The sequence below is a fragment of the Dermacentor variabilis genome, chromosome 1 (assembly GCF_050947875.1).
Source record: "Dermacentor variabilis isolate Ectoservices chromosome 1, ASM5094787v1, whole genome shotgun sequence".
NCBI classification, from domain to species: domain Eukaryota; kingdom Metazoa; phylum Arthropoda; class Arachnida; order Ixodida; family Ixodidae; genus Dermacentor; species Dermacentor variabilis.
Window position 1 is genome coordinate 168,907,610 of NC_134568.1, and position 26,985 is coordinate 168,934,594.

Sequence of the window (26,985 nt, forward strand, 5' to 3'; positions counted from 1 at the left end):
CCGAGCCACGCAGTCCCACACGCAGCACACAGCTTATTCACTGGTCTGACCTTATATAATCTTCCCACTGACGGCAGATTACTTTTTAACGCGAAGGGGTTAAGGGCCCCGTGTCGCGAAAAATCCGGTGTCAGCGTCTGGCGCCGACGCCGACCAGGTTGTGAGCGAAAAATCCTTCCGAACCACGCACTCCCACACGCAGTACACAGCTTATTCTCTGGTCTAACCTTATATAATCTTCCCATTGATGGCAGAACACTTTTTAACACGAAGCTGTTAAGGGCCCCGTGTCGCGTGAGCGAAAAATCCTTCCGAACCACGCAGTCCCACACGCAGTACACAGCTTATTCTCTGGTCTCACCTTATATAATCTTCCCACTGATGGCCGATTACTTTTTTAACGCGAAGCTGTTAAGGGCCCCGTGTCGCGAAAAATCCGCTGTCAGCGTCTGGCGCCGACGCCGACCAGGTTGTGAGCGAAAAATCCTTCCGAACCACGCACTCCCACACGCAGTACACAGCTTATTCTCTGGTCTAACCTTATAAAATCTTCCCATTGATGGCAGAACACTTTTTAACGCGAAGCTGTTAAGGGCCCCGTGTCGCGTGAGCGAAAAATCCTTCCGAACCACGCAGTCACACACGCAGTACACAGCTTATTCTCTGGTCTGACCTTATATAATCTTCTCACTGATGGCCGATTACCTTTTAACGCGAAGGTGTTAAGGGCCCCGCGTCATAAAAAAATCGGTGTCAGCGTCTGGCGCCGGCGCCGACCGGGTTGGGAGCGAAAAATCCTTCCGAACCACGCAGTCCCACACGGAGTACAAAGCTTATTCTCTCGTCTGACCATATATAATATTCCCACTGATGGCAGAACACTTTTTAACGCGAACCTGTTAAGGGCCCTGTGTCGCAAAAAATCTGGTGTCAGCGTCTGGCGCCGGCGCCGACCGTGTTGTGAGCGAAAAATCCTTCCGAACCACGCAGTCCCTCCGCGTGGCAGTCCCACACGCAGTACACAGCTTATTCTCTGGTCTGACCATTTATAATATTCCCAATGATGGCAGATTACTTTTAACGCGAAGCTGTTAAGGGCCCCGTGTCGCGTGAGCGAAAAATCCTTCCGAACCACGCAGTCCCACACGCAGTACACAGCTTATTCTCTGGTCTGACCATATATAGTCTTCCCACTGATGGCAGAACACTTTTTTAACTCGAAGCTGTTAAGGGCCCCGTGTCGCAAAAAAACCGGTGTCAGCGTCTAGCGCCGGCGCCGACCGTGTTGTGAGCGAGAAATCCTTCCGAACCACGCAGTCCCACACGCAGTACACAGCTTATTCTCTGGTCTGACCATGTATAATCTTCCCACTGATGGCAGAAGACGTTTTAACGCGAAGCTGTTAAGGGCCCCGCCTCGCAAAAAAACCGGTGTCAGCGTCTGGCGCCGGCGCCGACCGTGTTGTGAGCGAAAAATCCTTCCGAACCACGCAGTCCCTCCACGTGGCAGTCCCACACGCAGTACACAGCTTATTCTCTGGTCTGACCATATATAATACTCCCACTGATGGCAGATTACTTTTAACGCGAAGCTGTTAAGGGCCCCGTGTCGCGTGAGCGAAAAATCCCTCCGAACCACGCAGTCCCACACGCAATACACAGCTTATTCTCTCGTCTGACCATATATAATCTCCCCACTGATGGCAGAACACTTTTTAACTCGAAGCTGTTTGGGGCCCCGCGTCGCAAAAAATCCGGTGTCAGCGTCTGGCGCCGGCGCCGACCGTTTTGTGAGGGGAAAATCCTTCCGAACCACGCAGTCCCACACGCAGTACACAGCTTATTCTCTGGTCTGACCATATATACTCTTCCCACTAACGGCAAATTACTTTTTAACGCGAAGGTGTTAAGGGCCCCGTGTCGCGAAAAATCCGGTGTCAGCGTCTGGCGCCGACGCCGACCAGGCTGTGAGCGAAAAATCCTTCCGAACCACGCACTCCCACACGCAGTACACAGCTTATTCTCTGGTCTGACCTTATATAATCTTCCCATTGATGGCAGAACACTTTAACGCGAAGCTGTTAAGGGCCCCGTGTCGCGTGAACGAAAAATCCTTCCGAACCACGCAGTCCCACACGCAGTACACAGCTTATTCTCTGGTCTGACCTTATATAATCTTCCCACTGATGGCCGATTACTTTTTAACGCGAAGCTGTTAAGAGCCCCGTGTCGCAAAAAATCCGGAGTCAGCGTCTGGCGCCGGCGCCGACCGTGTTGTGAGCGAAAAACCCTTCCGAACCACGCAGTCCCACACGCAGTACACAGCTTATTCTCTGGTCAGACCTTATATAATCTTCCCACTGATGGCAAAACAATTTTTAACGCGAAGCTGTTAAGGGCCCCGTGTCGCAAAAAATCCGGTTTCAGCGTCTGGCGCCGGCGCCGACCGTGTTGTGAGCGAAAAATCCTTCCGAACGACGCAGTCCCTCCACGTGGCAGTCCAACACGCAGTACACAGCTTATTCTCTGGTTTGACCATATATAATACTCCCACTGATGACAGATTACTTTTAACGCGAAGCTGTTAAGGGCCCCGTGTCGCGTGAGCGAAAAATCCTTCCGAACCGCGCAGTCCCACACGCAATACACAGCTTATTCTCTGGTCTGATCTTATGTAAACTTCCCACTGATGGCAGATTACTTTTGAACGCGAAGCTGTTAAGGGCCCCGCGTCATAAAAAAATCGGTGTCAGCGTCTGGCGCCGGCGCCGACCGGGTTGTGAGTGAAAAATCCTTCCGAACCACGCAGTCCCACACGCAGTACACAGCTTATTCTCTGGTCTGACCTTATATAATCTTCCCACTGATGGCAGAACAATTTTTAACGCGAAGCTGTTAAGGGCCCCGTGTCGCAAAAAATCCGGTTTCAGCGTCTGGAGCCGGCGCCGACCGTGTTGTGAGCGAAAAATCCTTCCGAATCACGCAGTCCCTCCACGTGGCAGTCCCACACGCAGTACACAGCTTATTCTCTGGTTTGACCATATATAATACTCCCACTGAAGGCAGATTACTTTTAACGCGAAGCTGTTAAGGACCCCGTGTCGCGTGAGCGAAAAATCCTTCCGAACCACGCAGTCCCTCCACGTGGCAGTCCCACACGCAGTACACAGCTTATTCTCTGGTCTCACCTTATATAATCTTCTCACTGATGGTAGATTACTTTTTAATGCGAAGCTGTTAAGGGCCCCGTGTCGTAAAAAATCCGGTGTCAGCGTCTGGCGCCGGCGCCGACCGTGTTGTGAGCGAAAAATCCTTCCGAACCACGCAGTCCCACACGCAGTACACAGCTTATTCTCTGGTCTGACCATATATAATCTTCCCACTGAGGGCAGAACACTTTTTTAACTCGAAGCTGTTAAGGGCCCCGTGTCGCAAAAAAAACCGGTGTCAGCGTCTGGCGCCGGCGCCGACCGTGTTGTGAGCGAGAAATCCTTCCGAACCACGCAGTCCCACACGCAGTACACAGCTTATTCTCTGGTCTGACCATATATAATCTTCCCACTGATGGCAGAAGACGTTTTAACGCGAAGCTGTTAAGGGCCCCGCCTCGCAAAAAAACCGGTGTCAGCGTCTGGCGCCGGCGCCGACCGTGTTGTGAGCGAAAAATCCTTCCGAACCACGCAGTCCCTCCACGTGGCAGTCCCACACGCAGTACACAGCTTATTCTCTGGTCTGACCATATATAATACTCCCACTGATGGCAGATTACTTTTAACGCGAAGCTGTTAAGGGCCCCGTGTCGCGTGAGCGAAAAATCCATCCGAACCACGCAGTCCCACACGCAATACACAGCTTATTCTCTCGTCTGACCATATATAATCTCCCCACTGATGGCAGAACACTTTTTAACTCGAAGCTGTTTGGGGCCCCGCGTCGCAAAAAATCCGGTGTCAGCGTCTGGCGCCGGCGCCGACCGTTTTGTGAGGGGAAAATCCTTCCGAACCACGCAGTCCCACACGCAGTACACAGCTTATTCTCTGGTCTGACCATATATACTCTTCCCACTAACGGCAAATTACTTTTTAACGCGAAGGTGTTAAGGGCCCCGTGTCGCGAAAAATCCGGTGTCAGCGTCTGGCGCCGACGCCGACCAGGCTGTGAGCGAAAAATCCTTCCGAACCACGCACTCCCACACGCAGTACACAGCTTATTCTCTGGTCTGACCTTATATAATCTTCCCATTGATGGCAGAACACTTTAACGCGAAGCTGTTAAGGGCCCCGTGTCGCGTGAACGAAAAATCCTTCCGAACCACGCAGTCCCACACGCAGTACACAGCTCATTCTCTGGTCTGACCTTATATAATCTTCCCACTGATGGCCGATTACTTTTTAACGCGAAGCTGTTAAGGGCCCCGTGTCGCAAAAAATCCGGAGTCAGCGTCTGGCGCCGGCGCCGACCGTGTTGTGAGCGAAAAACCCTTCCGAACCACGCAGTCCCACACGCAGTACACAGCTTATTCTCTGGTCAGACCTTATATAATCTTCCCACTGATGGCAGAACACTTTTTAACGCGAACCTGTTAAGGGCCCTGTGTCGCAAAAAATCCGGTCTCAGCGTCTGGCGCCGGCGCCGACCGTGTTGTGAGTGAAAAATCTTACCGAACCACGCACTCCCTCACGCAGTACACAGCTTATTCTTTGGTCTCACCATATATAATCTTCCCACTGACGGCAGATTACTTTTTAACCCGAAGGTGTTAAGAGCCCCGTGTCGCAAAAAATCTGGTGTCAGCGTCTGGCGCCGGCGCCGACCGTGTTGTGAGCGAAAAATCCTTCCGAACCACGCAGTCCCTCCGCGTGGCAGTCCCACACGCAGTACACAGCTTATTCTCTGGTCTGACCATTTATAATATTCCCAATGATGGCAGATTACTTTTAACGCGAAGCTGTTAAGGGCCCCGTGTCGCGTGATCGAAAAATCCTTCCGAACCACGCAGTCCCACACGCAGTACACAGCTTATTCTCTCGTCTGACCATGTATAATCTCCCCACTGATGGCAGAACACTTTTTTAACTCGAAGCTGTTAATGGCCCCGTGTCGCAAAAAAAAACCGGTGTCAGCGTCTGGCACCGGCGCCGACCGTTTTGTGAGGGAAAAATCCTTCCGAACCACGCAGTCCCTCCACGTGGCAGTCCCACACGCAGTACACAGCTTATTATCTGGTCTGACCATATATAATCTTCCCACTGACGGCAGATTACTTTTTAACCCGAAGGTGTTAAGGGCCCCGTGTCGCAAAAAATCTGGTGTCAGCGTCTGGCGCCGGCGCCGACCGTGTTGTGAGCGAAAAATCCTTCCGAACCACGCAGTCCCTCCGCGTGGCAGTCCCACACGCAGTACACAGCTTATTCTCTGGTCTGACCATTTATAATATTCCCAATGATAGCAGATTACTTTTAACGCGAAGCTGTTAAGGGCCCCGTGTCGCGTGAGCGAAAAATCCTTCCGAACCACGCAGTCCCACACGCAGTACACAGCTTATTCTCTGGTCTGACCATATATAGTCTTCCCACTGATGGCAGAACACTTTTTTAACTCGAAGCTGTTAAGGGCCCCGTGTCGCAAAAAAACCGGTGTCAGCGTCTGGCGCCGGCGCCGACCGTGTTGTGAGCGAGAAATCCTTCCGAACCACGCAGTCCCACACGCAGTACACAGCTTCTTCTCTGGTCTGACCATGTATAATCTTCCCACTGATGGCAGAAGACGTTTTAACGCGAAGCTGTTAAGGGCCCCGCCTCGCAAAAAAACCGGTGTCAGCGTCTGGCGCCGGCGCCGACCGTGTTGTGAGCGAAAAATCCTTCCGAACCACGCAGTCCCTCCACGTGGCAGTCCCACACGCAGTACACAGCTTATTCTCTGGTCTGACCATATATAATACTCCCACTGATGGCAGATTACTTTTAACGCGAAGCTGTTAAGGGCCCCGTGTCGCGTGAGCGAAAAATCCTTCCGAACCGCGCAGTCCCACACGCAATACACAGCTTATTCTCTGGTCTGATCTTATGTAAACTTCCCACTGATGGCAGATTACTTTTGAACGCGAAGCTGTTAAGGGCCCCGCGTCATAAAAAAATCGGTGTCAGCGTCTGGCGCCGGCGCCGACCGGGTTGTGAGTGAAAAATCCTTCCGAACCACGCAGTCCCACACGCAGTACACAGCTTATTCTCTGGTCTGACCTTATATAATCTTCCCACTGATGGCAGAACAATTTTTAACGCGAAGCTGTTAAGGGCCCCGTGTCGCAAAAAATCCGGTTTCAGCGTCTGGAGCCGGCGCCGACCGTGTTGTGAGCGAAAAATCCTTCCGAATCACGCAGTCCCTCCACGTGGCAGTCCCACACGCAGTACACAGCTTATTCTCTGGTTTGACCATATATAATACTCCCACTGAAGGCAGATTACTTTTAACGCGAAGCTGTTAAGGGCCCCGTGTCGCGTGAGCGAAAAATCCTTCCGAACCACGCAGTCCCTCCACGTGGCAGTCCCACACGCAGTACACAGCTTATTCTCTGGTCTCACCTTATATAATCTTCTCACTGATGGTAGATTACTTTTTAATGCGAAGCTGTTAAGGGCCCTGTGTCGTAAAAAATCCGGTGTCAGCGTCTGGCGCCGGCGCCGACCGTGTTGTGAGCGAAAAATCCTTCCGAACCACGCAGTCCCACACGCAGTACAGAGCTTATTCTCTGGTCTGACCATATATAATCTTCCCACTGAGGGCAGAACACTTTTTTAACTCGAAGCTGTTAAGGGCCCCGTGTCGCAAAAAAACCGGTGTCAGCGTCTGGCGCCGGCGCCGACCGTGTTGTGAGCGAGAAATCCTTCCGAACCACGCAGTCCCACACGCAGTACACAGCTTATTCTCTGGTCTGACCATATATAATCTTCCCACTGATGGCAGAAGACGTTTTAACGCGAAGCTGTTAAGGGCCCCGCCTCGCAAAAAAACCGGTGTCAGCGTCTGGCGCCGGCGCCGACCGTGTTGTGACCGAAAAATCCTTCCGAACCACGCAGTCCCTCCACGTGGCAGTCCCACACGCAGTACACAGCTTATTCTCTGGTCTGACCATATATAATACTCCCACTGATGGCAGATTACTTTTAACGCGAAGCTGTTAAGGGCCCCGTGTCGCGTGAGCGAAAAATCCTTCCGAACCACGCAGTCCCACACGCAATACACAGCTTATTCTCTCGTCTGACCATATATAATCTCCCCACTGATGGCAGAACACTTTTTAACTCGAAGCTGTTTGGGGCCCCGCGTCGCAAAAAATCCGGTGTCAGCGTCTGGCGCCGGCGCCCACCGTTTTGTGAGGGGAAAATCCTTCCGAACCACGCAGTCCCACACGCAGTACACAGCTTATTCTCTGGTCTGACCATATATACTCTTCCCACTAACGGCAAATTACTTTTTAACGCGAAGGTGTTAAGGGCCCCGTGTCGCGAAAAATCCGGTGTCAGCGTCTGGCGCCGACGCCGACCAGGCTGTGAGCGAAAAATCCTTCCGAACCACGCACTCCCACACGCAGTACACAGCTTATTCTCTGGTCTGACCTTATATAATCTTCCCATTGATGGCAGAACACTTTAACGCGAAGCTGTTAAGGGCCCCGTGTCGCGTGAACGAAAAATCCTTCCGAACCACGCAGTCCCACACGCAGTACACAGCTTATTCTCTGGTCTGACCTTATATAATCTTCCCACTGATGGCAGATTACTTTTGAACGCGAAGCTGCTAAGGGCCCCGCGTCATAAAAAAATCGGTGTCAGCGTCTGGCGCCGGCGCCGACCGGGTTGTGAGTGAAAAATCCTTCCGAACCACGCAGTCCCACACGCAGTACACAGCTTATTCTCTGGTCTGACCTTATATAATCTTCCCACTGATGGCAGAACAATTTTTAACGCGAAGCTGTTAAGGGCCCCGTGTCGCAAAAAATCCGGTTTCAGCGTCTGGAGCCGGCGCCGACCGTGTTGTGAGCGAAAAATCCTTCCGAATCACGCAGTCCCTCCACGTGGCAGTCCCACACGCAGTACACAGCTTATTCTCTGGTTTGACCATATATAATACTCCCACTGAAGGCAGATTACTTTTAACGCGAAGCTGTTAAGGGCCCCGTGTCGCGTGAGCGAAAAATCCTTCCGAACCACGCAGTCCCTCCACGTGGCAGTCCCACACGCAGTACACAGCTTATTCTCTGGTCTCACCTTATATAATCTTCTCACTGATGGTAGATTACTTTTTAATGCGAAGCTGTTAAGGCCCCGTGTCGTAAAAAATCCGGTGTCAGCGTCTGGCGCCAGCGCCGACCGTGTTGTGAGCGAAAAATCCTTCCGAACCACGCAGTCCCACACGCTGTACACAGCATATTCTCTGGTCTGACCTTATATAATCTTGCCACTGATGGCAGAACAATTTTTAACGCGAAGCTGTTAAGGGCCCCGTGTCGCAAAAAATCCCGATTCAGCGTCTGGCGCCGGCGCCGACCGTGTTGTGAGCGAAAAATCCTTCCGAACAACGCAGTCCCTCCGCGAGGCAGTCCCACACGCAGTAAAAAGCTTATTCTCTGGTCTGACCATGTATAATATTCCCACTGATGGCAGATTACTTTTTAACCCGAAGCTCATAAGGGCCCCGTGTCGCAAAAAACCCGGTGTCAGCGTCTGGCGCCGGCGCCGACCGTGTTGTGAGCGAAAAATCCTTCCGAACCACGCAGTACCACACGCAGTACACAGCTTATTCTCTGGTCTGACGATATATACTCTTCCCACTGACGGCAAATTACTTTTTAAAGCGAAGGTGTTAAGGGCCCCGTGTCGCGAAAAATCCGGTGTCAGCGTCTGGCGCCGGCGCCGACCGTGTTGTGAGCGAAAAATCCTTCCGAACCACGCAGTCCCACACGCAGTACACAGCTTATTCTCTGGTCTCACCTTATATAATCTTCCCACTGAAGGCAGATTACTTTTGAACGCAAACCTGTTAAGGGCCCCGCGTCATAAAAAAATCGGTGTCAGCGTCTGGCGCCGACGCCGACCGGGTTGTGAGTGAAAAATCCTTCCGAACCACGCAGTCCCACACGGAGTACACAGCTTATTCTCTGGTCTGACCATATATAATCTTCCCACTGATGGCAGAACACTTTTTAACGCGAACCTGTGAAGGGCCCCGCGTCGCGTGAGTGAAAAATCCTTCCGAACCACGCAGTCCCACACGCAGTACACAGCTTATTCTCTGGTCTGACCATATATAATCTTCCCACTGATGGCAGAACACGTTTTAACGCGAAGCTGTTAAGGGCCCCGTGTAGCGAAAAATCCCGTGTCAGTGTCTGGCGCAGGCGCCGACCGTGTTGTGAGCGAAAAATCCTTCCGAACCACGCAGTCCCTCCGCGTGGCAGTCCCACACGCAGTACACAGCTTATTCTCTGGTCTGACCATATATAATATTCCCACTGATGGCAGATTACTTTGAACGCGAACCTGTTAAGGGCCCCGTGTCGCGTGAGTGAAAAATCATTTCGAACCACGCAGTCCCACACGCAGTACACAGCTTATTCTCTGGTCTGACCATATATAATCTTCCCACTGATGGCAGAACAATTTTTTAACTCGAAGCTGTTAAGGGCCCCGTGTCGCAAAAAAACCGGTGTCAGCGTCTGGCGCCGGCGCCGATCGTGTTGTCAGCGAAAAATCCTTCCGAACCACGCAGTCCCACACGCTGTACACAGCTTATTCTCTGGTCTGACCATATATAATCTTCCCACTGATGGTAGAACACGTTTTAACGCGAAGCTGTTAAGGGCCCCGCGTCGCAAAAAATCCGGTGTCAGCGTCTGGCGCCGGCGCCGACCGTGTTGTGAGCGAAAAATCCTTCCGAACCACGCAGTCCCTCAACGTGGCAGTCCCACACGCAGTACACAGCTTATTCTCTGGTCTGACCATATATAATACTCCCACTGATGGCAGATTACTTTTAACGCGAAGCTGTTAAGGGCCCCGTGTCGCGTGAGCGAAAAATCCTTCCGAACCACGCAGTCCCACACGCAGTACACAGCTTATTCTCTGGTCTGACCATATATAATCTTCCCACTGATGGCAGAACACGTTTTAACGCGAAGCTGTTAAGAGCCCCGTGTAGCGAAAAATCCGGTGTCAGTGTCTGGCGCAGGCGCCGACCGTGTTGTGAGCGAAAAATCCTTCCGAACCACGCAGTCCCTCCGCGTGGCAGTCCCACACGCAGTACACAGCTTATTCTCTGGTCTGACCATATATAATATTCCCACTGATGGCAGAATACTTTTTTAGCTCCAAGCTGTTAAGGGCCCCATGTCGCAAAAAAACCGGTGTCAGCGTCTGGCGCCGGCGCCGACCGTGTTGTGAGCGAAAAATCTTTCCGAACCGCGCAGTCCCACACGCAGTACACAACTTATTCTCTGGTCTGACCTTGCATAATCTTCCCACTGATGGCCGATTACTTTTTAACGCGAAGCTGTTAAGGGCCCCGTGTCGCAAAAAAACCGGTGTCAGCGTCTGGTGCCGGCGCCGACCGGGTTGTGAGTGAAAAATCCTTTCGAACCACGCAGTCCCACACGCAGTACACAGCTTATTCTCTGGTCTGACCATATATAATCTTCCCCCTGATGGCAGAACAATTTTTTAACTCGAAGCTGTTAAGGGCCCCGTGTCGCAAAAAAACCGGTGTCAGCGTCTGGCGCCGGCGCCGACCGTGTTGTCAGCGAAAAATCCTTCCGAACCACGCAGTCCCACACGCAGTACACAGCTTATTCTCTGGTCTGACCATATATAATCTTCCCACTGATGGTAGAACACGTTTTAACGCGAAGCTGTTAAGGGCCCCGCGTCGCAAAAAATCCGGTGTCAGCGTCTGGCGCCGGCGCCGACCGTGTTGTGAGCGAAAAATCCTTCCGAACCACGCAGTCCCTCAACGTTGCAGTCCCACACGCAGTACACAGCTTATTCTCTGGTCTGACCATATATAATACTCCCACTGATGGCAGATTACTTTTAACGCGAAGCTGTTAAGGGCCCCGTGTCGCGTGAGCGAAAAATCCTTCCGAACCACGCAGTCCCACACGCAATACACAGATTATTCTCTCGTCTGACCATATATAATCTCCCCGCTGATGGCAGAACACTTTTTTAACTCGAAGCTGTTTAGGGCCCCATGTCGCAAGAAAACCGGTGTCAGCGTCTGGCGCCGGAGCCGACCGTGTTGTGAGCGAAAAATCCTTCCGAACCACGCAGTCCAACACGCAGTACACAGCTTATTCTCTGGTCTAACCATATATAATCTTCCCACTGATGGCAGAACACTTTTTAACGCGAAGCTGTTAAGGGCCCCGTGTCGCAAAAAATCCGGTGTCAGCGTCTGGCGCCGGCGCCGACCGTGTTGTGAGCGAAAAATCCTTCCGAACCATGCAGTCCCACACGCAGTACACAGCTTATTCTCTGGTCTGACCTTATATAATCTTCCCACTGATGGCAGATTACTTTTGGACGCGAAGCTGTTAAGGGCCCCGCGTCATAAAAAAATCGGTGTCAGCGTCTGGCGCCGGCGCCGACCGGGTTTTGAGTGAAAAATCCTTCCGAACCACGCAGTCCCACACGCAGTACACAGCCTATTCTCTGGTCTGACCATATATACTCTTCCCACTGACGGCAAATTACTTTTTAAAGCGAAGGTGTTAAGGGCCCCGTGTCGCGAAAAATCCGGTGTCAGCGTATGGCGCCGACGCCGACCAGGCTGTGAGCGAAAAATCCTTCCGAACCACGCACTCCCACACGCAGTACACAGCTTATTCTCTGGTCTGACCTTATATAATCTTCTCATTGATGGCAGAACACTTTAACGCGAAGCTGTTAAGGGCCCCGTGTCGCGTGAGCGAAAAACCCTTCCGAACCACGCAGTCCCACACGCAGTACACAGCTTATTCTCTAGTCACACCTTATATAATCTTCCCACTGATGGCAGATTACTTTTGAACGCGAAGCTGTTAAGGGCCCCGCGTCAAAAAAAAATCGGTGTCAGCGTCTGGCGCTGGCGCCGACCGGGTTGAGAGTGAAAAATCCTTCCGGACCACGCAGTCCCACACGGAGTACACAGCTTATTCTCTGGTCTGACCGTATATAATCTTCCCACTGATGGCAGAACACTTTTTAACGCGAACCTGTTAAGGGCCCCGTGTCGCGAATAATCCGGTGTCAGCGTCTGGCGCCGGCGCCGACCGTGTCGTAAGCGAAAAATCCTTCCGAACCACGCAGTCGCTCCACGTGGCAGTCCCACACGCAGTACACAGCTTATTCTCTGGTCTGACCATATATAATACTCCCACTGATGGCAGATTACTTTTAACGCGAAGCTGTTAAGGGCCCCGTGTCGCGTGAGCGAAAAATCCTTCCGAACCACGCAGTCCCACACGCAATACACAGCTTATTCTCTCGTCTGACCATATATAATCTCCCCGCTGATGGCAGAACACTTCTTTAACTCGAAGCTGTTTAGGGCCCCGTGTCGCAAAAAAACCAGTGTCAGCGTCTGGCGCCGGCGCCGACCGTGTTGTGAGCGAAAAATCCTTCCGAACCACGCAGTCCCACACGCAGTACACAGCTTATTCTCTGGTCTGACCATATATAATCTTCCCACTGACGGCAGAACACTTTTTAACGCGAAGCTGTTAAGGGCCCCGTGTGGCAAAATATACGGTGTCAGTGTCTGGCGCCGGCGCCGACCGTGTTGTGAGCGAAAAATCCTTCCGAACCACGCAGTCCCACACGCAATACACAGCTTATTCTCTGGTCTGACCTTATATAATCTTCTCACTGATGGCAGATTACTTTTTAACGCGAAGCTGTTAAGGGCTCCGTGTCGCAAAAAATCCGGTGTCAGCGTCTGGCGCCGGCGCCGACCGTGTTGTGAGCGAAAAATCCTTCCGAACCACGCAGTCCCTCCACGTGGCAGTCCCACACGCAGTACACAGCTTATTCTCTGGTCTGACCATATATAATACTCCCACTGATGGCAGATTAATTTAACACGAAGCTGTTAAGGGCCCCGTGTCGCGTGAGCGAAAAATCCTTCCGAACCACGCAGTCCCACACGCTATACACAGGTTATTCTCTTGTCTGACCATATATAATATTCCCACTGCCGGCAGATTACTTTTTAACGCGAAGGTGTTAAGGGCCCCGCGTCATAAAAAAATCGGTGTTAGCGTCTGGCGCCGGCGCCGACCGGGTTGTGAGTGAAAAATCCTTCCGAACCACGCAGTCCCACACGCAGTACACAGCTTATTCTCTGGTCTGACCTTATATAATCTTCCCACTGATGGCAGAACAATTTTTAACGCGAAGCTGTTAAGGGCCCCGTGTCGCGAAAAATCCGGTTTCAGCGTCTGGAGCCGGCGCCGACCGTGTTGTGAGCGAAAAATCCTTCCGAACCACGCAGTCCCTCCACGTGGCAGTCCCACACGCAGTACACAGCTTATTCTCTGGTCTGACCATAGATAATCTTCCCACTGATGGCAGAACACGTTTTAACGCGAAGCTGTTAAGGGCCCCGCGTCGCAAAATATCCGGTATCAGCGTCTGGCACCGGCGCCGACCATGTTGTGAGCGAAAAATCCTTCCGAACCACGCAGTCCCTCCGCGTGGCAGTCCCACACGCAGTACACAGCTTATTCTCTGGTCTGACCATATATAATAGTCCCACTGATGGCAGATTACTTTGAACGCGAAGCTGTTAAGGGCCCCGAGTCGCGTGAGCGAAAAATCCTTCCGAACCACGCCGTCCCACACGCAGTACACAGCTTATTCTCTCGTCTGACCATATATAATCTCCCCGCTGATGGCAGAATACTTTTTTAACTCCAAGCTGTTAAGGGCCCCATGTCGCACAAAAACCGGTGTCAGCGTCTGGCGCCGGCGCCGACCGTGTTGTGAGCGAAAAATCTTTCGGAACCGCGCAGTCCCACACGCAGTACACAGCTTATTCTCTGGTCTGACCTTACATAATCTTCCCACTGATGGCCGATTACTTTTTAACGCGAAGCTGTTAAGGGCCCCTGTCGCAAAAAAACCGGTGTCAGCGTCTGGCGCCGGCGCCGACCGGGTTGTGAGTGCAAAATCCTTTCGAACCACGCAGTCCCACACGCAGTACACAGCTTATTCTCTGGTCTGACCATATATAATCTTCCCACTGATGGAAGAACAATTTTTTAACTCGAAGCTGTTAAGGGCCCCGTGTCGCAAAAAAACCGGTGTCAGCGTCTGGCGCCGGCGCCGACCGTGTTGTGAGCGAAAAATCCTTCCGAACCACGTAGTCCAACACGCAGTACACAGCTTATTCTCTGGTCTAACCATATATAATCTTCCCACTGATGGCAGAACACTTTTTAACGCGAAGCTGTTAAAGGCCCCGTGTCGCGAAAAATCCGGTGTCAGCGTCTGGCGCCGGCGCCGACCGTGTTGTGAGCGAAAAATCCTTCCGAACCACGCAGTCCCACACGCAGTAGACAGCTTATTCTCTGGTCTGACCTTATATAATCTTCCCACTGATGGCAGATTACTTTTGGACGCGAAGCTGTTAAGGGCCCCGCGTCATAAAAAAATCGGTGTCAGCGTCTGGCGCCGGCGCCGACCGGGTTGTGAGTGAAAAATCCTTCCGAACCACGCAGTCCCACACGCAGTACACAGCTTATTCTCTGGTCTGACCATATATACTCTTCCCACTGACGGCAAATTACTTCTTAAAGCGAAGGTGTTAAGGGCCCCGTGTCGCGAAAAATCCGGTGTCAGCGTCTGGCGCCGACGCCGACCAGGCTGTGAGCGAAAAATCCTTCCGAACCACGCACTCCCACACGCAGTACACAGCTTATTCTCTGGTCTGACCTTATATAATCTTCTCATTGATGGCAGAACACTTTAACGCGAAGCTGTTAAGGGCCCCGTGTCGCGTGAGCGAAAAACCCTTCCGAACCACGCAGTCCCACACGCAGTACACAGCTTATTCTCTAGTCACACCTTACATAATCTTCCCACTGATGGCAGATTACTTTTGAACGCGAAGCTGTTAAGGGCCCCGCGTCATAAAAAAAATCGGTGTCAGCGTCTGGCGCTGGCGCCGACCGGGTTGTGAGTGAAAAATCCTTCCGGACCACGCAGTCCCACACGGAGTACACAGCTTATTCTCTGGTCTGACCGTATATAATCTTCCCACTGATGGCAGAACACTTTTTAACGCGAACCTGTTAAGGGCCCCGTGTCGCGAATAATCCGGTGTCAGCGTCTGGCGCCGGCGCCGACCGTGTCGTAAGCGAAAAATCCTTCCGAACCACGCAGTCCCTCCGCGTGGCAGTCCCACACGCAGTACACAGCTTATTCTCTGGTCTGACCATATATAATACTCCCACTGATGGCAGATTACTTTTAACGCGAAGCTGTTAAGGGCCCCGTGTCGCGTGAGCGAAAAATCCTTCCGAACCACGCAGTCCCACACGCAATACACAGCTTATTCTCTCGTCTGACCATATATAGTCTCCCCGCTGATGGCAGAACACTTTTTTAACTCGAAGCTGTTTAGGGCCCCGTGTCGCAAAAAAACCGGTGTCAGCGTCTGGCGCCGGCGCCGACCGTGTTGTGAGCGAAAAATCCTTCCGAACCACGCAGTCCCACACGCAGTACACAGCTTATTCTCTGGTCTGACCATATATAATCTTCCCACTGACGGCAGAACACTTTTTAACGCGAAGCTGTTAAGGGCCCCGTGTCGCAAAATATCCGGTGTCAGTGTCTGGCGCCGGCGCCGACCGTGTTGTGAGCGAAAAATCCTTCCGAACCACGCAGTCCCACACGCAGTACACAGCTTATTCTCTGGTCTTACCTTATATAATCTCCCCACTGATGGCAGAACACTTTTTTAACTCGAAGCTGTTTAGGGCCCCGTGTCGCAAAAAAACCGGTGTCAGCGTCTGGCGCTGGCGCCGACCGTGTTGTGAGCGAAAAATCCTTCCCAACCACGCAGTCCCACACGCAGTACACAGCTTATTCTCTGGTCTGACCATATATTATCTTCCCACTGACGGCAGAACACTTTTTAACGCGAAGCTGTTAAGGGCCCCGTGTCGCAAAATATCCGGTGTCAGTGTCTGGCGCCGGCGCCGACCGTGTTGTGAGCGAAAAATCCTTCCGAACCACGCAGTCCTACACGCAGTACACAGCTTATTCTCTGGTCTTACCTTATATAATCTTCTCACTGATGGCAGATTACTTTTTAACGCGAAGCTGTTAAGGGCTCCATGTCGCAAAAAATTCGGTGTCAGCGTCTGGCGCCGGCGCCGACCGTGTTGTGAGCGAAAAATCCTTCCGAACCACGCAGTCCCACACGCAGTACACAGCTTATTCTCTGGTCTGACCATATATAATCTTCCCACTGACGGCAGAACACTTTTTAACGCGAAGCTCTTAAGGGCCCCGTGTCGCAAAATATACGGTGTCAGTGTCTGGCGCCGGCGCCGACCGTGTTGTGAGCGAAAAATGCTTCCGAACCACGCAGTCCCACACGCAATACACAGCTTATTCTCTGGTCTGACCTTATATAATCTTCTCACTGATGGCAGATTACTTTTTAACGCGAAGCTGTTAAGGGCTCCGTGTCGCAAAAAATCCGGTGTCAGCGTCTGGCGCCGGCGCCGACCGTGTTGTGAGCGAAAAATCCTTCCGAACCACGCAGTCCCTCCACGTGGCAGTCCCACACGCAGTACACAGCTTATTCTCTGGTCTGACCAAATATAATACTCCCACTGATGGCAGATTAATTTAACACGAAGCTGTTAAGGGCCCCGTGTCGCGTGAGCGAAAAATCCTTCCGAACCACGCAGTCCCACACGCAGTACACAGCTTATTCTCTGGTCTGACCATATATAATCTTCCCACTGACGGCAGAACACTTTTTAACGCGAAGCTGTTAAGGGCCCCGTGTCGCAAAATATACGGTGTCAGTGTCTGGTGCCGGCGCCGACCGTGTTGTGAGCGAAAAATGCTTCCGAACCACGCAGTCCCACACGCAATACACAGCTTATTCTCTGGTCTGACCATATATAATATTCCCACAGCCGGCAGATTACTTTTTAACGCGAAGGTGTTAAGGGCCCCGTGTCGCGAATAATCCGGTGTCAGCGTCTGGCGCCGGCGCCGATCGTGTTGTGAGCAAAAAATCCTTCCGTACCACGCAGTCCCTCCACGTGGCAGTCCCACACGCAGCACACAGCTTATTCTCTGGACTGACCATAAATAATACTCCCACTGATGGCAGATTACTTTTAACGCGAAGCTGTTAAGGGCCCCGTGTCGCGTGAGCGAAAAAACCATTCGAACCACGCAGTCCCACACGCAATACACAGCTTATTCTCTCGTCTTACCATATATAATCTCCCCACTGATGGCAGAAAACTTTTTTAACTCGAAGCTGTTTAGGGCCCCGTGTCGCAAAAAAACCGGTGTCAGCGTCTGGCGCCGGCGCCGACCGTGTTGTGAGCGAAAAATCCTTCCCAACCACGCAGTCCCACACGCAGTACACAGCTTATTCTCTGGTCTGACCATATATAATCTTCCCACTGACGGCAGAACACTTTTTAACGCGAAGCTGTTAAGGGCCCCGTGTCGCAAAATATCCGGTGTCAGTGTCTGGCGCCGGCGCCGACCGTGTTGTGAGCGAAAAATCCTTCCGAACCACGCAGTCCCACACGCAGTACACAGCTTATTCTCTGGTCTTACCTTATATAATCTTCTCACTGATGGCAGATTACTTTTTAACGCGAAGCTGTTAAGGGCTCCATGTCGCAAAAAATTCGGTGTCAGCGTCTGGCGCCGGCGCCGACCGTGTTGTGAGCGAAAAATCCTTCCGAACCACGCAGTCCCACACGCAGTACACAGCTTATTCTCTGGTCTGACCTTATATAATCTTCCCTCTGATGGCAGAACAATTTTTAACGCAAAGCTGTTAAGGGCCCCGTGTCGCAAAAAATCCGGTGTCAGCGTCTGGCGCCGGCGCCGACCGTGTTGTGAGCGAAAAATCCTTCCGAACCACGCAGTCCCTCCACGTGGCAGTCCCACACGCAGTACACAGCTTATTCTCTGGTCTGACCATATTTAATACTCCCACTGATGGCAGATTAATTTAACACGAAGCTGTTAAGGGCCCCGTGTCGCGTGAGCGAAAAATCCTTCCGAACCATGCAGTCCCACACGCAATACACAGCTTATTCTCTGGTCTGACCATATATCATTCTCCCACTGATGGCATAACACGTTTTAACGCGAAGCTGTTAACGGCCCCGCATCGCAAAAAATCCGGTGTCAGCGTCTGGCGCCGGCGCCGATCGTGTTGTGAGCCAAAAATCCTTCCGAACCACGCAGTCCCTCCACGTGGCAGTCCCACACGCAGTACACAGCTTATTCTCTGGTCTGACCATATATAATACTCCCACTAATGGTAGATTACTTTTAACGCGAAGCTGTTAAGGGTCCCGTGTCGCGTAAGCGAAAAATCCTTCCGAACCACGCAGTCCCACACGCAGTACACAGCTTATTCTCTGGTCTGACCATATATCATTCTCCCACTGATGGCATAACACGTTTTAACGCGAAGCTGTTAACGGCCCCGCATCGCAAAAAATCCGGTGTCAGCGTCTGGCGCCGGCGCCGATCGTGTTGTGAGCCAAAAATCCTTCCGAACCACGCAGTGCCACACGCAGTACACAGCTTATTCTCTGGTCTGACCATATTTTATATTCCCACTGCCGGCAGATTACTTTTTAACGCGAAGGTGTTAAGGGCCCCGTGTCGCGAAAAATCCGGTTTCAGCGTCTGGCGCCGACGCCGACCAGGCTGTGAGCGAAAAATCCTTCCGAACCACGCACTCCCACACGCAGTACACAGCTTATTCTCTGGTCTGACCTTATATAATCTTCCCATTGATTGCACAACACTTTTTAACGCGAACTGTTAAGGGCCCCGTGTCGCGTGAACGAAAAATCGTTCCGAACCACGCAGTCCCACACGCAGTACACAGCTTATTCTCTGGTCTGACGTTACATAATCTTCCCACTGATGGCCGATTACTTTTTAACGCGAAGCTGTTAAGGGCCCCGTGTCGCAAAAAATCCGGCGTCAGCGTCTGGCGCAGCCGCCGACCGTGTTGTGAGCGAAAAATTCTTCCGAACCACGCAGTCCCACACGCAGTACGCAGCTTATTCTCTGGTCTCACCTTATATAATCTTCCCACTGAAGGCAGATTACTTTTGAACGCAAACCTGTTAAGGGCCCCGCGTCATAAAAAAATCGGTGTCAGCGTCTGGCGCCGACGCCGACCGGGTTGTGAGTGAAAAATCCTTCCGAACCACGCAGTCCCACACGGAGTACACAGCTTATTCTCTGGTCTGACCATATATAATCTTCCCACTGATGTCAGAACAATTTTAACGCGAACCTGTTAAGGGCCCCGCGTCGCGTGAGTGAAAAATCCTTCCGAACCACGCAGTCCCACACGCAGTACACAGCTTATTCTCTGGTCTGACCATATATAATCTTCCCACTGATGGCAGAACACGTTTTAACGCGAAGCTGTTAAGGGCCCCGCCTCGCAAAAAATCCGGTGTCAGCGTCTGGCGCCGGCACCGACCGTGTTGTGAGCGAAAAATCCTTCCGAACCACGCAGTCCCTCCGCGTGGCAGTCCCACACGCAGTAAACAGCTTATTCTCTCGTCTGACCATACATAATCTCCCCGCTGATGGCAGAATACTTTTTTAACTCGAAGCTGTTAAGGGCCCCAAGTCGCAAAAAAACCGGTGTCAGCGTCTGGCGCCGGCGCCGACCGTGTTGTGAGCGAAAAATCTTTCCGAACCGCGCAGTCCCACACGCAGTACACAGCTTATTCTCTGGTCTGACCTTACATAATCTACCCACTGATGGCCGATTACTTTTTAACGCGAAGCTGTTAAGGGCCCCTGTCGCAAAAAATCCGGCGTCAGCGTCTGGCGCCGGCGCCGACCTTGTTGTGAGCGAAAAATCCTTCTGAACCACGCAGTCCCACACGCAGTACACAGCTTATTCTCTGGTCTCACCTTATATAATCTTCCCACTGATGGCAGATTACTTTTGAACGCAAACCTGTTAAGGGCCCCGCATCATAAAAAAATCGGTGTCAGCGTCTCGCGCCGGCGCCGACCGGGTTGTGAGTGAAAAATCCTTTCGAACCACGCAGTCCCACACGCAGTACACAGCTTATTCTCTGGTCTGACCATATATAATCTTCCCACTGATGGCAGAACAATTTTTTAACTCGAAGCTGTTAAGGGCCCCGTGTCGCAAAAAAACCGGTGTCACCGTCTGGCGCCGGCGCCGACCGTGTTGTGAGCGAAAAATCCTTCCGAACCACGCAGTCCCACACGCAGTACACAGCTTATTCTCTGGTCTGACCATATATAATCTTCCCACTGATGGCAGAACACGTTTTAACGCGAAGCTGTTAAGGGCCCCGTGTCGCAAAAAATCCTGTTTCAGCGTCTGGCGCCGGCGCCGACCGTGTTGTGAGCGAAAAATCCTTCCGAACCACGCAGTCCCTCCACGTGGCAGTCCCACACGCTGTAAACAGCTTATTCTCTGGTCTGACCATATATAATACTCCCACTGATGGCAGATTACTTTTAACGCGAAGCTGTTAAGGGCCGCGTGTCGCGTGAGCGAAAAATCCTTCCGAACCACGCAGTCCCACACGCAGTACACAGCTTATTCTCTGGTCTGACCTTATATAATTTTCCCACTGATGGCCGATTACTTTTTAACGCGAATCTGTTAAGGGCCCCTGTCGCTAAAAATCCGGCGTCAGCGTCTGGCGCCGGCGCCGACCGTGTTGTGAGCGAAAAATCCTTCCGAACCACGCAGTCCCACACGCAGTACACAGCTTATTCTCTGGTCTCACCTTATATAATCTTCCCACTGATGGCAGATTACTTTTGAACGCAAACCTGTTGAGGGCCCCGCGTCATAAAAAAAACGGTGTCAGCGTCTGGCGCCGACGCCGACCGGGTTGTGAGTGAAAAATCCTTCCGAACCACGCAGTCCCACACGGAGTACACAGCTTATTCTCTGGTCTGACCATATATAATCTTCCCACTGATGTCAGAACAATTTTAACGCGAACCTGTTAAGGGCCCCGCGTCGCGTGAGTGAAAAATCCTTCCGAACCAGGCACTCCCACACGCAGTACACAGCTTATTCTCTGGTCTGACCTTATATAATCTTCCCATTGATTGCACAACACTTTTTAACGCGAACTGTTAAGGGCCCCGTGTCGCGTGAACGAAAAATCGTTCCGAACCACGCAGTCCCACACGCAGTACACAGCTTATTCTCTGGTCTGACGTTACATAATCTTCCCACTGATGGCCGATTACTTTTTAACGCGAAGCTGTTAAGGGCCCCGTGTCGCAAAAAATCCGGCGTCAGCGTCTGGCGCAGGCGCCGACCGTGTTGTGAGCGAAAAATTCTTCCGAACCACGCAGTCCCACACGCAGTACGCAGCTTATTCTCTGGTCTCACCTTATATAATCTTCCCACTGAAGGCAGATTACTTTTGAACGCAAACCTGTTAAGGGCCCCGCGTCATAAAAAAATCGGTGTCAGCGTCTGGCGCCGACGCCGACCGGGTTGTGAGTGAAAAATCCTTCCGAACCACGCAGTCCCACACGGAGTACACAGCTTATTCTCTGGTCTGACCATATATAATCTTCCCACTGATGTCAGAACAATTTTAACGCGAACCTGTTAAGGGCCCCGCGTCGCGTGAGTGAAAAATCCTTCCGAACCACGCAGTCCCACACGCAGTACACAGCTTATTCTCTGGTCTGACCATATATAATCTTCCCACTGATGGCAGAACACGTTTTAACGCGAAGCTGTTAAGGGCCCCGCCTCGCAAAAAATCCGGTGTCAGCGTCTGGCGCCGGCACCGACCGTGTTGTGAGCGAAAAATCCTTCCGAACCACGCAGTCCCTCCACGTGGCAGTCCCACAGGCAGTACACAGCTTATTCTCTGGTCTGACCTTATATAATCTTTCCACTGATGGCAGAACAATTTTTGACGCGAAGCTGTTAAGGGCCCCGTGTAGCAAAAAATCCCGTGTCAGCGTCTGGCGCCGGCGCCGACCGTGTTGTGAGCGAAAAATCCTTCCGAACCACGCAGTCCCTCCGCGTGGCAGTCCCACACGCAGTAAACAGCTTATTCTCTCGTCTGACCATACATAATCTCCCCGCCGATGGCAGAATACTTTTTTAACTCGAAGCTGTTAAGGGCCCCATGTCGCAAAAAAACCGGTGTCAGCGTCTGACGCCGGCGCCGACCGTGTTGTGAGCGAAAAATCTTTCCGAACCGCGCAGTCCCACACGCAGTACACAGCTTATTCTCTGGTCTCACCTTACATAATCTACCCACTGATGGCCGATTACTTTTTAACGCGAAGCTGTTAAGGGCCCCTGTCGCAAAAAATCCGGCGTCAGCGTCTGGCGCCGGCGCCGACCTTGTTGTGAGCGAAAAATCCTTCTGAACCACGCAGTCCCACACGCAGTACACAGCTTATTCTCTGGTCTCACCTTATATAATCTTCCCACTGATGGCAGATTACTTTTGAACGCAAACCTGTTAAGGGCCCCACATCATAAAAAAATCGGTGTCAGCGTCTCGCGCCGGCGCCGACCGGGTTGTGAGTGAAAAATCCTTTCGAACCACGCAGTCCCACACGCAGTACACAGCTTATTCTCTGGTCTGACCATATATAATCTTCCCACTGATGGCAGAACAATTTTTTAACTCGAAGCTGTTAAGGGCCCCGTGTCGCAAAAAAACCGGTGTCACCGTCTGGCGCCGGCGCCGACCGTGTTGTGAGCGAAAAATCCTTCCGAACCACGCAGTCCCACACGCAGTACACAGCTTATTCTCTGGTCTGACCATATATAATCTTCCCACTGATGGCAGAACACGTTTTAACGCGAAGCTGTTAAGGGCCCCGTGTCGCAAAAAATCCTGTTTCAGCGTCTGGCGCCGGCGCCGACCGTGTTGTGAGCGAAAAATCCTTCCGAACCACGCAGTCCCTCCACGTGGCAGTCCCACACGCAGTAAACAGCTTATTCTCTGGTCTGACCATATATAATACTCCCACTGATGGCAGATTACTTTTAACGCGAAGCTGTTAAGGGCCCCGTGTCGCGTGAGCGAAAAATCCTTCCGAACCACGCAGTCCCACACGCAGTACACAGCTTATTCTCTGGTCTGACCTTATATAATTTTCCCACTGATGGCCGATTACTTTTTAACGCGAATCTGTTAAGGGCCCCTGTCGCAAAAAATCCGGCGTCAGCGTCTGGCGCCGGCGCCGACCGTGTTGTGAGCGAAAAATCCTTCCGAACCACGCAGTCCCACACGCAGTACACAGCTTATTCTCTGGTCTCACCTTATATAATCTTCCCACTGATGGCAGATTACTTTTGAACGCAAACCTGTTAAGGGCCCCGCGTCAAAAAAAAATCGGTGTCAGCGTCTCGCGCCGGCGCCGACCGGGTTGTGAGTGAAAAATCCTTCCGAACCACGCAGTCCCACACGCAGTACACAGCTTATTCTCTGGTCTGACCATATATAATCTTCCCACTGATGGCAGAACACTTTTTTAACTCGAAGCTGTTAAGGGCCCCGTGTCGCAAAAAAACCGGTGTCAGCGTCTGGCGCCGGCGCCGACCGTGTTGTGAGCGAGAAATCCTTCCGAACCACGCAGTCCCACACGCAGTACACAGCTTATTCTCTGGTCTGACCATATATAATCTTCCCACTGATGGCAGAACACGTTTTAACGCGAAGCTGTTAAGGGCCCCGCGTCGCAAAAATCTGGTGTCAGCGTCTGGCGCCGGCGCCGACCGTGTTGTGAGCGAGAAATCCTTCCGAACCACGCAGTCCCACACGCAGTACACAGCTTATTCTCTGGTCTGACCATATATAATCTTCCCACTGATGGCAGAACACGTTTTAACGCGAAGCTGTTAAGGGCCCCGCGTCGCAAAAATCTGGTGTCAGCGTCTGGCGCCGGCGCCGACCGTGTTGTGAGCGAAAAATCCTTCCGAACCACGCAGTCCCTCCACGTGGCAGTCCCACACGCAGTACACAGCTTATTCTCTGGTCTGACCATATATAATACTCCCACTGATGGCAGATTACTTTTAACGCGAAGCTGTTAAGGGCCCCGTGTCGCGTGAGCGAAAAATCCTTCCGAACCACGCAGTCCCTCACGCAGTACACAGCTTATTCTCTCGTCTGACCATATATAATCTCCCCGCTGATGGCAGAACACTTTTTTAACTCAAAGCTGTTTAGGGCCCCGTGTCGCAAAAAATCCGGTGTCAGCGTCTGGCGCCGGCGCCGACCCTGTTGTGAGCGAAAAATCCTTCCGAACCACGCAGTCCCACACGCAGTACACAGCTTATTCTCTGGTCTGACCTTATATAATCTTCCCACTGATGGCAGATTACTTTTTAACGCGAAGCTGTTAAGGGCCCCGTGTCGCAAAAAATCTGGTGTCAGCGTCTGGCGCCGGCGCCGACCGTGTTGTGAGCGAAAAATCCTTCCGAACCACGCAGTCCCTCCGCGTGGCAGTCCCACACGCAGTACACAGCTTATTCTCTGGTCTGACCATATTTAATATTCCCACTGATGGCAGATTACTTTTAACGCGAAGCTGTTAAGGGCCCCGTGTCGCGTGAGCGAAAAATCCTTCCGAACCACGCAGTCCCTCAAGCAGTACACAGCTTATTCTCTCGTCTGACCATATATAATCTCCCCGCTGATGGCAGAATACTTTTTTAACTCGAAGCTGTTAAGGGCCCCGTGTCGCAAAAAAAAAACCGGTGTCAGCGTATCGCGCCGGCGCCGACCGTGTTGTGAGCGAAAAATACTTCCGAACCACGCAGTCCCACACGCTGTACACAGCTTATTCTCTGGTCTCACCTTATATAATCTTCCCACTGATGGCAGATTACTTTTTAACGCGAAGCTGTTAAGAGCCCCGTGTCGCGAAAAATCCGGTGTCAGCGTGCAAAAAAAAGTTTTCCCATGAGCAATTTTATATAGCAGAACAACACGGTCACAAGTACTTATATGGGCCAGAGGCTTTAGTAGCAGCTTACTAGCATGTGATGTTGGTGAGAAATGGCGGTCATAACGATTATATATAAACCTTATGCCTTTTTTTCTGAATAGACTGAAGCATGTCTACGTCTTTGTAATGATGTCGCGACCACACTACCGACGCGTATTCAAGTAGAGGCCTTATTAGTGACCTGTACGCCGTTAATTTAGGTTTTTAGAGGCATCTTGTAAGTTTCTTTTGAGAAAATTCAAATTTCTCGACGCCTTGTTGGTTGTAGATTTAATGTAAGCATGCCATTTCAAATCAGGGGAGAAAGTAACACCAAGGTATTTGAACGTGTGGACGCTTGCAAGCTTGTGCGCTTCATTAAAATATGTTAATTGTAATTGTTGTTTTTTGTTCGAAAAAGTCATAGATGCGGTTTCTATAAAATTAAGTGATATTTGCCATGTTTTGCTCCATTCGCAAAAAGTGTCGAAGACTTCATTCAGCTCCAACTGCTCATGATTACTAGTTATAGTAGAATAAAGGATGCAGTCATCAGCATATAGTCTTATTTTGACAGAAGTGCCCATAATTACTTCAACGACATCATTTACATAGACAACAAACTGCAAAGACCTAAGACAGACCCCTGTTGTACGCCGGATGTAACATTGACGCGAGATGAGTGAATATGGTTAAATGCAACAAACTGGGTTCCTGTACTTAGGAAGTCCTGTATCCAACCTAGTAGTTTATAATCATGAATTATTGCCTTGAGTATAATGAGAAGATTTTAATGACACACTGTGTCAAAAGCTTTACTGTAATCAATGAAAATGGCATCAAGCTGTCCTCTAAGGTTAAGCGTGGATGCAATATCATGGGAGAATTCTAGAAGTTGTGTTACCGTCGCGAATTCAGAACGGAAGCCACGTTGAGCATGCGAAAGAAAATAATGTTCAGATAAGTACTCAATTATATGTTTATGAATAATGTGTTCCAATAGTTTGCAAGGTGTTGATATTAAAGAAATAGGTATGTAGTTAGACATTGCCTGCTTCTTACCGTCTGTGTGAATGGGAACAACCTTAGCACATTTCCAGAGTATTCGAACAGTAGATTATTCTACAGACCTTGAAAAAATTAGGGATAAATAGCGAGAGCTCCATTCAAAATTTCGCCGTAAAAACATATTTGGTATATTGTCGGGCCCACTACTTTTCATAGTATCGATCTTGAGTATAAGATTATGTACACCCAGCTTAAGTGATTACCATACTAGGAAAAGGTGATGACGAAAGAACCGTGCAAAACGTAGGGTGCGTCCATCATGACAGGTGAACAGTGATTTAAAGTAATTATTAAAGGATTCAGTGATACTAAGATTGTCTGAGCATGGTTGATTGTCAATAATGAATGAAGGAGCGCTCTGACTTGGTGGACTGATGGTTCGCCAGAACGTTGATGGCTTGTTTTTAATGAAGTATGACAAAGTGCTAATAAAACAGAAACTTTTCGCGTTTAACATAGCAGATTTTAAGCGCTTTTTAGTGTGGACAATAGTGTAGCTTTCATTGGATTGTTTGCACAGGTTTGTTTGCGGAGATGCCTGATGCGACGAATTAGGTGTATAATTTCACGTGTGTACCACGGGTGCTTGGTATTGCGCTTTACAAACTTGGTTGGAATATAATCAGTTATACACTGATTGACAATTGAGAAAAAACGGTACACT